The 13780-nt window shown below is 39.1% G+C and overlaps 1 protein-coding gene across 6 annotated transcripts in view; it reads left to right on the top strand.

Annotated features, from left to right (window-relative positions):
• WAC (WW domain containing adaptor with coiled-coil) overlaps positions 1 to 13780 on the top strand; it is an 86447-nt gene that overhangs the window by 36121 nt on the left and 36546 nt on the right. The gene's annotated exons all lie outside the window — the stretch shown is intronic.

The following is a 13780-nucleotide window of genomic DNA, read 5'->3' on the forward strand; positions in this document are numbered from 1 at the left end:
GCAATATAAAAAATGTCTTACCTGGGCTCCTGGGTGGCTCAGTCGGTTAAGCCATGACTCTTGGTCTTGGCCCAGGTCATCTACCGGTTCGTGAGTTTGCACCCTGCATCGGGCTCTGCGCAGACAGTCTCGAGCCTGCTTGGGATTCTCTCTCTCCCTGCCCCTCCCCTGTGCAACATGCTCTTTCACTCTGTCTCAAAATAAATAATAAACTTTTAAAAGAGAGATATCCTAACTTAAAAGTTCTACCTGTAAGGGAAAACCCAATGTTTTCTTTGAGGTTACTCTTCTGTAACGTGCTGCCTTTTTCTTTTAATACCTCATAATTTTGGGAAAGTACTTTTCCAATTAATATAATGGTGTACAGGGAGGAGGGTAGAATAATTTTTTACTAATATGTACTAATTATACAGTTTTAGTGGGTGTTGGCAGGTAGTGAAGGTCATCTTGACACTTTTTTGCTGTGTCATATTAGTTACATTTAACAAGTGAAGTTTATATACTTATATATAACCCACAGGATTTGTTACTACTACCTAGCTTTTTGATAGCTAATATATAGAATTTATCTGTATCATTCCTTTTGTTTTATTTATTTTTAAGAGCGAGAGAGAGAGAGACAAAGTGTGAGCCGGGAAGGGGCAGAGAGTGAGGGAGACACAGAATCCGAAGCAGGCTCCAGGCTCTGAGCTGTCAGCCAGATCCTGTCGCGGGGCTTGAACTGATGAACTGTGAGATCATGACCTGGGCCGAAGTTGGATGCTTAACTGACTGAGCCATTCAGGATTCTGTGTCATTACCTTTTAATCCATTTATTTTTTTTTTTCAACGTTTATTTATTTTTGGGACAGAGAGAGACAGAGCATGAACGGGGGAGTGGCAGAGAGAGAGGGAGACACAGAATCAGAAACAGGCTCCAGGCTCTGAGCCATCAGCCCAGAGCCTGACGCGGGGCTCGAACTCACAGACCACGAGACCGTGACCTGGCTGAAGTCGGACGCTCAACCGACTACGCCACCCAGGCGCCCCTGTGTCATTACTTTTTAAATGATACTGTATGGAGGCTAGAGGTTCCAAGGATGGGACTGAGCATGTCTTCAACCCCTCATACTCCCATCACAATAAGAGAGTATCCTGCTGTACATATCGGGCTTCCATTCGTGCATTTGTTTTATTTTAGTCTACTGACAGACCCAAGCACTGTTACAGGTATTCTAGCTGTGACATGACAGGCAAAGTCCCTGTGTTCAGGGAGCTTTTCTCTCCTAGTAGAAGAGACAGACAATATGAAATAGACAAACAGGATAATTTCATATTGTGGTCTGTGCTATAAAGGAAATAGTGATTTGACATGGTAATGGAATGTGACAGGAGGTGGTCAGGTAAAGGCTCTTTTAGGGGGTAACTTGTGAATTGACATTTGCAGGAAGAGCAGCAAGCCATGTAAGGAAAGAATTCGGTGGCTTAAAGTTGGGAAAATACTAGGCAACTGTTTCTTTGAAAGAATTTTCTTCTTTAATCTTTTGTGTTATTCTTAAAGATAAATACTCTTAAGTCTCCTTTTTTCATGGTGTACCTAGTACTGTTCAAAAGCATTGGGGGGAAAAAAACAAAATACTCAAAAGCAAGTAACAGTTCTTAATATTTTGAGAGTTCCTTGTCTGAGAGATAAACTCTGTTTTTCCCTTAGTTTGGCTTCCAAGGTCCTTCAGTAGTTTTTTCTTAATTTAGCTTTACACCCCTTTTAGCTCATCTATAGAAAGTTTATGTTCCTATCCCACTAATTTTAGTGGGAATCGTTATTGCTCTCTGAACCCTTGTCATCCTGTGCTTTCCTTACGCCATTTCTCATATTGTTTTTCTTGACTGAAGTTTATTCTTCATTTCATTTTATCCAGTTAAATCTTTTGTTAGATGATCTTTGTAATTTCCTTTACTATCTTAATATAAACTGAGAGTTACAAGTGTGTGAAACATATGAGAGCGTAGCACATACTTGAGGATTCCTTTGTTTTCATCTTGCGACCATTTCTAGATTGAAGAATACCATGAGGCTTCCAAAGTTGAAACTGATTACTTTGCTCAATTGATTATAGTCAGGAGGTAAAATTACTTGGAGACACATAGGCATGACAGGACCTGCCTCTCTTTCGCCTTGTTTGCTGTACTCTGTCTAAAGGCATCAGCTTGGGAAAGAATAGTTTCCAACTACATTGTCTCCTACCCACCTATTCAGAATCTTAGGATAATTTGGTAAGTTTCCTAAAACTCAATTTTTTTCATGCTAACCTATGCTATATTCTTTTCTCTTTCAAAGGAATGCGTTCCTTACTTTGGCGAGCCACATAGTTAATATAAATACAAGAAAACAGAACAATGTGAGTTGTAATCTAATTACACTCCATACAAATAGCTGTTAAGGAGAGATATGTGCTATGAGAGGGGGCTTGTTTTAGGTTGGAGGATTAGGAAGGGCATTTCTAAGGATGTGGCTTTTAAGCTGAGACCGAAGAAATGGATGACCAAGAGATAGGCAGATAAAGAATGGGAGATAGAGGTGAGATAGAATGTATGAAGGATCTAGGGTAGGAAAGAACTGGGCATGTATTCAAAAACTTGAAAGTGGCCAGGATAGCTCAGGTGTAGAGAGCAAGGTGTGGTTAGTGCTGCAGAATAAGGCTGGAAGGGTAAGTAGGGCCAGAGAAGTTGAATGGCTTCCCACTGTAACCATTAAAACTCAAGACACCTGTCATGATTGAAGATACAGGCTTGAGAGATTACTTCAACTGCTCTGTAGAGACTGTTTTCAAATGGAGACCAGAATGAAAGTGGGAGAGCAGTTTGAATATTACAGTGAACCCAGTGAATTTCTACTGGAATTCATAAGAATGAAGAGATCCTTACTTCAAGATTAGTTCTACATCAGCCCTGTCTTGCTGTTTGCTCTGTGTCGTACTGAATTAAGTGCTTGAGATCATTGAAGAGTCCAGGGTCCTGTGTTGGTAGTTTTTTCTAAACAAGTAGAAGTAATTCTGCACACTGTCCAGCCAGTATCTTATTTGACAAGTGAAGATAATTGTAGAAGGTGGGTGATCCTCACTTTTATTTAGTAAGGCAGAGGCAAAGTCTGGACTGAAGCCCATATTTACCTGCTTGAGTGCTGTTTTCCCCACGTGGTTCTCAATTTTAAATGTCTTTTTAAAAATTGAGGTATAGGGGCGCCTGGGTGGCTGAGTCGGTTGAGCATCCAACTTCAGCTCAGGTCATGATCTCACGGTCCATGAGTTTGAGCCCCGTGTCGGGCTCTGTGCTGTCAGTTCAGAGCCTGGAGCTTGCTTCGGATTCTGTGTCTCCTCTCTCTCTGCCCCTCCCCGACTCACGCTCTGTCTCTTTATCAAAAGATGAATAAACGTTAAAAAAAAAAATTGAGGTATAATTCGCATACCACACAATCGCCACCACCACCACCACCCCACCAGTAGCAGTCACTCCCCATTTCTTCCCCTCCCTGCCCACTCCCCAACCACTGATCTGCTTTCTGTCTGGAGAGATTTTTCTGTTGTGGACGTTTCATATAAATGGATTACATGTGGTCTTTTGTGACTGGCCTCTTTCACTTAACATAGTGTTTTCATGGATCACGTATGATGTGTCATGTGTCAGTACTTAATTCCCTCCCCCCCCCCCCACCTACCCAGCTTAAAGTTTCTTTACTTCAGTAATTCTTAGATCCTTTAAAGTACATTTAAGTTTTCTATGAGAGAATATCATATACAACTTTTTCCAGATTTACATGACCATGTGACATTTTGTATTCAAAGCATCTCATAGAATTAGAGTTTAAGAAATGATGAATTAAGGGTTTCTGTCTAAGCTAGACAAGTCAAAGTCACATTTAAGTTACGGCAGGTTTTTTTTTTTTTTTGGTAAGTTTTATTGGTGTGTAATCCACCTCCTGTACAGTTGACTAATTTAAAGGGTGCAGTTCAGTGGTTTTTAGTATACTCCCAGTTGTGCAACCATCACCACCACCCATTTTAGAACAATGTTATTACCCAAAAAGAAACCCTATAGCTTTCACCTTGCCCCCAGTCTTAGGCAGCCTTTATGTCTCTATAGATGTGCCGATTGTGGATGTTTCATCCTAGTGGAATCCTACAAGGTACAGTCTTTTGTGACTGGCTTCTTGGATTTAGCATAACATTTTCAGTTCATCCATGTTACACGTTATGGCAGTACTTGTTCATTTTTATTGTCGGATAATATTCTGTATCTTATTTATCTGTCAATCAGGTAGACATCTTGTTTGTTCCTATCTTTTTTTGTTTGTTTTATTTTTGAGAGAGACAGACAGTGCACAAGCATGGGAGGGGCAGAGAGAGAGGGAGACACAGAATCTGAAGCAGGCTCCAGGCTTTGAGCTGTCAGCACTGAGCCCGATACGGGGCTTGAACTCAAGAACTATGAGAGCATGACCTGACTGAAATTGGAGGCTTAACCGACTGAGCCACCCAGGCGCCCTGGGTTTGTTCCTATCTTTTGGCTGTTATGGACTCTGAACATTTGTGGACACATGTTTTCATTTCTCTTGGATATATACCTAGAAGTAGAATTACTGGGTCATATAGTTCTGTGTTTAACCTTTTAAGGAAATGCCAGACTGTTTTCCAAAGCAACTTAGTATTTTTTTTTTAATGTTTTTTATTTATTTTTGAGACAGAGAGAGACAGAGCATGAACGGGGGAGGGGCAGAGAGAGAGGGAGACACAGAATCGGAAGCAGGCTCCAGGCTCTGAGCCATCAGCCCAGAGCCCAACGCGGGGCTCGAACTCACGGACAGCGAGATCGTGACCTGAGCCGAAGTCGGACGCTTAACCGACTGAGCCACCCAGGCACCCCCAAAGCATCTTAGTATTTTATATTTTCAACACCAGTGTGTATGAGGATTTTGGTTTCTCTACATCCTCCTCAACACTTGTCCATCTTTTTTGACTATAGCTATCCTCATGGATGTGAAGTGGTGTTTCATTGCAGCTTTGCTTTGCATTTCCCTAATAGCTAATGTTGGTGAGCATCTTTTCATGTGCTTTTTGGTCATTTGTATGTCTTTGGAGAAATGTTTGTTATCTTTTAGTCATTTAAAAAGTACTGTTTGGGGACGCCTGGGTGGCTCAGTCGGTTAAGCGTCCGACTTCGGCTCAGGTCATGATCTCGTGGTTGGTGGGCTTGAGCCCCGCCTGCGTCGGGCTCTGTGCTGACAGCTCAGAGCCTGGAGCCTGCTTCAAATTCTGTGTCTCCCTCTCTCTCTGCCCCTCCCATGCTCATGCTCTGTCTCTCTCTCTCTCAATAATAAATGTTTAAAAAAAATTTTAAATAAAGTACTGTTTGTCTTTTATTGAGTTGTAAGAGTTCCTACTAGTAGATCTAGGTAAATGTCCTTTGCATATATATGATTTGCAAATATGTTCTCCCATTCTGTGGATTGACTTTTCACTTCCTTGATGGTGTCCTTTGAAGCACAAAAGCTTTAAATTTTGGCAGAGTTTAATTTATATTTTTTCTTTTTTCACTTGTACTTTTGGTGATGATTTGAGCTTATATTTACTTATTAACAGTTTTAGTTTCATCTCTTACATTTAGGTCTGTGATTCATTTTGTATTATACGTATGTATAGTGTATAATGTATGTATGGGGTGAGGAAGGAGTCCAACTCAACTTTATTCTTTTGCATGTACACCTTCCCTTAAAATATGTTGTAAAATTCCATTTCTAGTCTGTAGGTAAATATAAATATGTTACCTACACGTTAGAGTAAGAAAGATGTGGGTAGTTCTTTTTTTTTTTAATATGAAATTTATTGTCAAATTGGTTTCCATACAACACCCAGTGCTCATCCCAACAGGTGCCCTCCTCAACACCCATCACTCACCCTTCCCTCCCTCCCTCCCACCCCCCATCAACCCTCAGTTTGTTCTCAGTTTTTAAGTCTCTTATGTTTTGGCTCCCTCCCTCTCTAACTTTTTTTTTTTTTTTCTTCCCCTCCCCCATGGTCTTCTGGTAAGTTTCTGAGGATCCACATAAGAGTGAAAACATATGGTATCTGTCTTTCTCTGTATGACTTACTTCACTTAGCATAATACTCTCCAGTCCATCCACGTTGCTACAAAAGGCCATATCTCATTCTTTTCTCATTGCCACGTAGTAATTCATTGTGTATATAAACCACAATTTCTTTATCCATTCATCAGTTGATGGACATTTAGGCTCTTTCCATAATTTGGCTATTGTTGAAAGTGCTGCTATAAACATTGGGGTACAACGCAACTTTGTTCTTTTGCATGTACACCTTCCCTTAAAATATGTTGTAAAATTCCATTTCTAGACTGTAGGTAAATATAAATAATATGTTACCTACACATGTTAGAGTAGAAAGATGTGGGTAGTTCTAAAGGAAGTATGTAATACATACTTTTTACAAAGTAGTTTGTATCACTGTGCAGAAAAATAGGTAGCATATTCATTTGGGATAAACATAAAGGATAGCAGTACTGCTTTTAAAACAAGCTTTATTAATGAAATTCAGTGAAAGCTGCATCTTTCATTTATCTCTGCTAGTTTAATTTTTGGTCCTTACTCTTAACAAAGGAATCTCTTTGATATCATTTGTTTGTGATAGATACAACAGCAGGTATATTGTATGATGTTGTTGGTGATGAAGTTTTTCAAAGTGGTGAGCATCTTGGTAAGAGTTTGAAACAGAACTAAGTACTGTACAGTACAATCTAAATTTCTAGAAAAATTTGCATATTGTGTTAAGCAGAATTAGGTTCTAGGCTTAGCTAATTATAAGCTAATTTTTTAGATGGGACAGATCTTTGAGAAATGGCCTCTGTACACTAGGCATCTCTGGCCCTCTTTCACTAATTGTCAGTGGGTACCTTCATCTAGAACGGTGCTGTCCAGTGAGCCATGTATGCAGTTTTATTCTACCAGCCAACATCTGACGTGAATTTTATTTTATTTTATTTTATTTTTTTTTTCTGACGTGAATTTTAATCATATATACTATTTAACCCAACATATCGAAAACAGGTCATTATGTAATCCATATGAAAATATTAATTGTGCTATTTTATATTCTTTTTGTATTGAGTCTTTGAATCCAGTGTGTGTTTTGTACATACAGCGGATTTCAATTTAGAGTAGCCACATTTCAAGTGCTCAACAGCTGTGTGTGGCCTAGTGAACTATCACTTGTATAACACAGATCTCGAAGGAGTAACTCAACTACAGGGGACTGTCCAGTGCAAGCCTGTTGTCGACACATTATCTTATTCATTTCCACCCTCACCGAGAAGCGTAGTCTGATTAGCTACATTTTGCTTTTCCACCACCATTGAGCTCGTGTACAAGTAGTAAATTGGAGAATGACATCAATATAAACTGAAACTGTGTTCGTTCATATGTGAAATTTTTTTTTCTAGGCAGGGAGAATCAGAATAGCAGGAGTAGGTTATGACCTTCAAATAGAAAGGATAAAGCCCTCAACCAGCTGCTGCACAGGCAAGACCCCTAAAGTCAAGTCTACTCCTCCAGCCTTCATGGCTCCCTGTCTGTGGCAAGTTGCACTTTCTTCTCTGTCCATTTTAACTGTAGCCTCAATGCTCAGAACTTCACTTCTCTGTTCTCAGCCTCAGCAAACTGCATTTCTTTCCTAATTTTTTTTGCGTTTTTAATATCCCCTGAAACAATCTACAACCGTGCTGAGCTGCTTGCCTGTGCTATTCAAGTTTTTGTTTATGCTCTGGTTGTAATAAAGTTGCATAATTTTGAGTGATTTGCTCTTAATCTATTTTTCCCATAAGACTTATTTTTAGTGTGAGTTTGCAGAATTTAAGGTTTTTCAGGAAAATATTTGTCATGTTATGGTAAAATTACTCATAGGTGTGGCTTTCCTTGTAAAAATCTCCTTATTTTTAACTGTTTGTGGCCTCTTTCTTTGAACTGTTCAAAGGAAGACTGAAGACAGTGGAAGGCAGTAGAGCATTTAAAATAAAAGTGTGGCCCGGATACTGACCATATTAAAACCCTCTTATGAAAAATTTATGTCTTGGGGGTCTCATCCCATATACCATGAATCAGAATCTTTGTGACATTCAACCTTGAAATCTATATTTTTTTAATATACTAAAGTTTGAGATCTGCTGAACCTTATTCAGGCATACTTACTATCTGCTTTTATTAGTTTGAATACCAGTTTAGGGTGGTTGAAATCTTGCATTTAGCATTCTAGGTATACCTTACCCATTCCAGTTATTTGTTGAAGGCATTAAGACTTAATTTCTAAGTCTGAGGATCTGATAACGGTTGTTCTGAATAAGGATACAAATGCTGTGATATTTATCCCTGAGTAGAATGAAAACTGTTGTTTCACTTTTTGAAAAGCTGGTTGCATTTCCCAGCCTTGTTTGATCATATAGAAGTTTATACCTGCTGTTTTTCCTCTACGCAGGCGCCCCTACTTTATCTTAGATTAACGCCCATTCTAGCAATATTTTAGTATTGTAGGTCTCACAGTCATTGTTACAATTAAAAGAGAAACAGTAGCCATAGGTAATACTTAAATGGTTGGCTCTCACTGTGTTCTGATAAAACTATTGATGAAAACTTACATCCAGCAGGTTGTATTTTGCTGATACCTGGATTCTAGTCTGACATTAGCATCTAATCATGTTAGTACATCTCTGTTTCATTTCTGCCTTTGGTTAAGCATAGACCTATAACCCCTTTATTCTACTCCCCACCCTACCTTTAAACCTAAATCTCAGTAATATCCTTTTCTTAGAGGTCTTTAAGACTTGCTTCACCAGTCCGCACTTTTAATTTTTTACGTTATCATTTAAAGTTGATTTTATCCCGCTTATCCATAAATACTACCTTTCTCAGATTTTTTAAGTAGTGAGCCCTTTTTTGGTAATATACAGAGAACATTGGGGAGCCTGGGTGGCTCAGTTGGTTAAGCATCTGACTTCAGCTCAGGTCATGATCTCACTGATGGTGAGTTCGAGCCCCTCGTCGGGCTCTGTGCTGTCAGTTCAGAGCCTGGAGCCTGCTTCAGATTCTGTGTCTCCCCCTCTCTCTCTGCCCCTCCTCCATTCACACTCTGTCTCTCTCAAAAATAAATAAACATTAAAAAAAATTTGTTTTTAAATATACAGAGACCATAAAGGGTACCAGACCATATAAACAACTTTTGCTTCTATTATTTTCCTGGGCCAGACAGCATCCATGAGACTGTCTTTAACCGGCTTTATATATATATTTATATATTATATTAATTATTATATATATAAGTGTGTGTATGTGTATACGCATTTTTTTCCTCACCAGCATATAATCTTCTTTTGTGCACTTGAATAGTCACTGGATATAGTATTAAAATTCTGAGTTCAAGTTTTATGCATCTTTGGATATATTGCCATCCACAAATCACTTATTTTTTCTCTCAGTCTTAGACTCTGCAACCTAGTAATAAAAATTTGTGTTCTGGGGAACCTAGGTGGCTCTGTCGGTTGAGTGTCTGACTTCAGCTTGGTTCATGCGTTCAAACCCTGCATTGGGCTCTCTGCTGTCAGTGGGGAGCCAACATCGCATCCTCTGTCCCCCTTTCTGTGTACCTTCCCTGCTTGCTTGCTCGCTTGCTCTCTTTCAAAAACAAATACACATTAAAAAACAACGGAAAACTTGTGTTCTTACTCTGAAACACACAAACTCATTGTAGGGCAGTATACAAAAACTCATGTGAATTTTTAAGATAAAAGATTTAGAAGAAATTTTGTGATGTAGCACTTTTTGTATAGGTATGGCAAATGTAGCTCTGAAAATCATAACCACCATCACCATTAACTCTGATGCTGGGTGTGTATCATCACTATACTCTTCTACTTGGGTGTTACTTCAGTTTGGAAAGAACTACATGGAGAAATGAAGACTCAAATGGCATACCCCCCAAAACTGCATTAGAAGATAATATAGATTGTAGCTTTTATTATAGAGAGTTAGTTTTAACTTAATATCATGTTATTCAGAAGCAAATCTGCCCTGCCTTAAGTCCTTAAGCACACCCTTCTGGTTAGAATGTACGGATTTATTGCCTACCATATCATATCATGCTTTTTATAAAAACCTCTTTTACTTAGTTTTGAATTCTGTTTAAGAATGTCAGTTTATTTTTAGTCTCTTACTAAAATATCTGTGTCTTAATCTTGCTTCTCACTTCTAAGTTTCAGTTGTTTTGCTAAGTGGTCTAGATAAATCTGTTTCACAGGATGTAGACTCTAATCCCTATTGAAAAAGCTCCTGTCTCTGAAAGTGCCTTCTCTCTTAACAGCTGATTCAGTTTTCTCTTCTCTCTAAAGTCTTAGACTGGTGTGCCTCTATACTTGGCGTTTTTGACGATTATGTTATGCCCTCTGAAAACACATACACCAGGCCTGAAAGCTCTCTGATACCATCTGTGTCAGACTTGTGGAAAGTACACTGTTTCTTCAGAGGCGAGAGCTTAGCTAATTGGGTGGTTGTCAATTTTTGAATTTTTGTTGATAGTAAGAATAACATTAAAGTGGAGTAGATTCGTGGATTTTAACCTCATGGGAGGCTCAGTCAGTAGACCTCATTCCTAATATACCTTATGTTTATTTTTTTGAAGTTTGCTTATTTTGAGAGAGACTGAGAATAGCACAGGTGGGGGAGGGACAGAGACAGGGTGAGAGAGAGCATCCCAAGCAGGCTCAGCGCTGTCACCGTGGAGCCAGACAGGGCCCGCATTCACAAAACCCATGAAACTGTGAGATCCTGACCTGAGCTGAAACCAAGTCAGATGCTTAACCAGCTGAGCCACGCAGGCACTCCAAATATACCTTACGTTTATAGAGTACTTCACTTATGTCTTCTCAACAAATCTTTAATTTGGGTCTTTATTTCATAGATTTAAGCATAGATTGTCTTCCTTAAGAATATATACAAGTAAATGTCAGGGCATCTAACACAGGCTTCTTAAAGGATTATTCTAGGATTCTTTTCAGTCTTTAAAATTGGCCTTGATTTTCTTTATTTTCAACATATCTTTGGAAATTTCAATGGGAATCTCAACTCTACTAGGGATGTATAAATATGACATTCCAAGTGTGTATTATTCTGCTTTTTATTTGTAAACCTGACTTTAAAATAAGAGTTCTAAAGAGTGCAAATTTTGGCATAGATCTGATTTTCTTAAAAACCTGGGAGTATTGCCTTTTCTTTGTAACCGAGTGTGTTGGGACTTGGTGATTGTCTAAGAGGCTCACAGGACCCAGTGTGTAATTACTACCCTGGCTATGACCTATTATTGTGAAAAGATACAAAGCATAGTAGTCAGCTAAGGGAAAAGGTATGCAGAGTAAAGCCTGGAGGAGACCAGGTGTGGGCCTCCAAGAGTCTTCTTCCAGTAGACTCAGACAAGACATACTTCTTCGTTCCTTCAGCAGTGAATTGTGACAATACATGTGAAATGTTGACTACACGGGAGGCTTATTAGAGAATTAGTACCCAAGATTTTTACTGGATTTGGCTTGTCGTTACATAGGCACCTCTCCCTAGCACGTACCAAAAATCTGGATTCCCAATAGGAAAGCATATGTTAAGCATAAACCATATTGCATGCACAAACAGCTTAGAGCCAGTGAGCAACTGTCAGCTGTTGTGGGAACTCTCCAGAAATCTAGGTTCCCACATATGAGCCAAAGGCCAACTGTGTAAGCGGGCTTTTCTAAGGATAGCAGTCTTAGCCCGGCTCTGATAACTTTTCTGCACACTGAATTAATCTTGACTGATTTCGTCTTGATTGTGTTTTATGTTGTTTATTGAAGAATGTTTAGCCAACTGTATTAAAGTTTAGGGTGTTTTATATAAACACATGCCATACAGCAAGAAAAAAATTAAAAACAAGTAGATGAAGAAGTCATCAAGCAGTAGCCTTGTTGAGAAATTTCCTGTTATACCACCTCCGTTTTGCCAGGTTCTTAAGTAACCCTCTTTTGTCACTTGACTAGCTTTTTTGGGTCTTTGGATCTGCTTCTGGCATCCCTTGCAAACTGGCCCTTGTCCAAGGTTAAGTGTTGGTCATTGCCTTTATTTACTCTTGCCATATTCTTACTTCATTCCAAGCTCATAGTGCTTGTTTATATTATCATGCAAGGTAAAGTTAGAGTCTCCTACCTTTCACTTCTAATGGAGGAGACTTCCAGATCCCCTTCTGAATTCCTGGTTCTGTGTAGATCTGCTGACCACTTCCACTTGGGTATCTTAAAACTTTATAGTCCCCTTCTGTCCCCAGTTCACTTTCTTATCCACCTAGTTTCCTCTGCTGATATAGTTAATTCTTAATTATTTCTACTAATAACAACTCTGGTTCTAAGTGCTAATTCCTAGACCAGTCATCCATTTAAATTACTCTTCCCACTTTTTTGTTCATTATAGGGTACCCTCCATACCATTGACAGCGTAGTTGTTTTTCTTTTTTTTTTTTTAACAAAAGTTGAATTATGATACCTTGTTGCTGAAAAATAAACATGTGGAATGAAATTTGAAATACTAGCAATTAGACTTTTATGATGAACCTTTTCATATCCTTACCAGCGTTTTTACAAGTCTATGTTTTTATATCTTGGCTTTAAAATTTGTTTGTTTTTTTTTGTTTTGTTTTTTTTTACTATTTATTTATTTTTGAGAGTGAGAGAGAGGGGGGGAGACACAGAATCCGAAGCACTTCCAGGCTCTGAGCTGTCAGCACAGAGCCCAACGCAGGGCTAGAACTCCTGACTCGTGAGATCATAACCTGAGCCGAAGTTGGACGCTTAACCGACTGAGCCACCCTGGTGCCCCCTCTTTTTTTTTTTTTTTTTTTTAAAGACTGTGAACACTTATCATCTCTGATGGTCTCTGAGATGTGTGGTTTATTCATAAAACTTATGAATTACTTTAAAAACCATTCTTAGGTAGAGTTGGTCCTGTTATTAGGGGACTTGATAACATTTCACCATCTTGAAAGGGAAGTACTTTCCCTAAGATTTAGTTTTCTTGATATTGTTTTAGTTAAAAAATTGGCAGAACTCTTTAAAATAAAGTTGTAGGAGCTATTTAAGAAATTGAAAAATAGGGGTGCCTGGGTGGCTTGTCAGTTAAGCATCTGACTCTTGATTTCGGCTCAGGTCATGATCTTGCGGTTCTTGAATTTGAGCCCTACATCCCCACCTCGGGCTCTGTGCTCACAGTGTGAAGCTTGCTTCTCCCTCTCTCTGCCCCTCCCTCCACTTGTGCGTGTACTCTCTCTCTCAGTAATACGTAAATGTTCAAAAATATTTTTTTTTTAAAAATTTTTTTTTTTCAACGTTTATTTATTTTTGGGACAGAGAGAGACAGAGCATGAACGGGGGAGGGGCAGAGAGAGAGGGAGACACAGCATCGGAAACAGGCTCCAGGCTCTGAGCCATCAGCCCAGAGCCCGACGCGGGGCTCGAACTCACGGACCGCGAGATCGTGACCTGGCTGAAGTCGGACGCTCAACCGACTGCGCCACCCAGGCGCCCCCAAAAATATTTTTAAAAAGAAATTTAAAAATAATTGCAAAAACATATTGGATATTTGTGACTTTTAGTTGTGTATCGCTTGAAATTTTGTGACTTTTTTCTTTATGTGTGGTTGTGTTTCTGTCTTTCCCTAATATAACTTATTTAAAAAAAA

Source organism: Lynx canadensis, chromosome B4, assembly GCF_007474595.2.
Source record: "Lynx canadensis isolate LIC74 chromosome B4, mLynCan4.pri.v2, whole genome shotgun sequence".
NCBI classification, from domain to species: Eukaryota; Metazoa; Chordata; class Mammalia; order Carnivora; family Felidae; genus Lynx; species Lynx canadensis.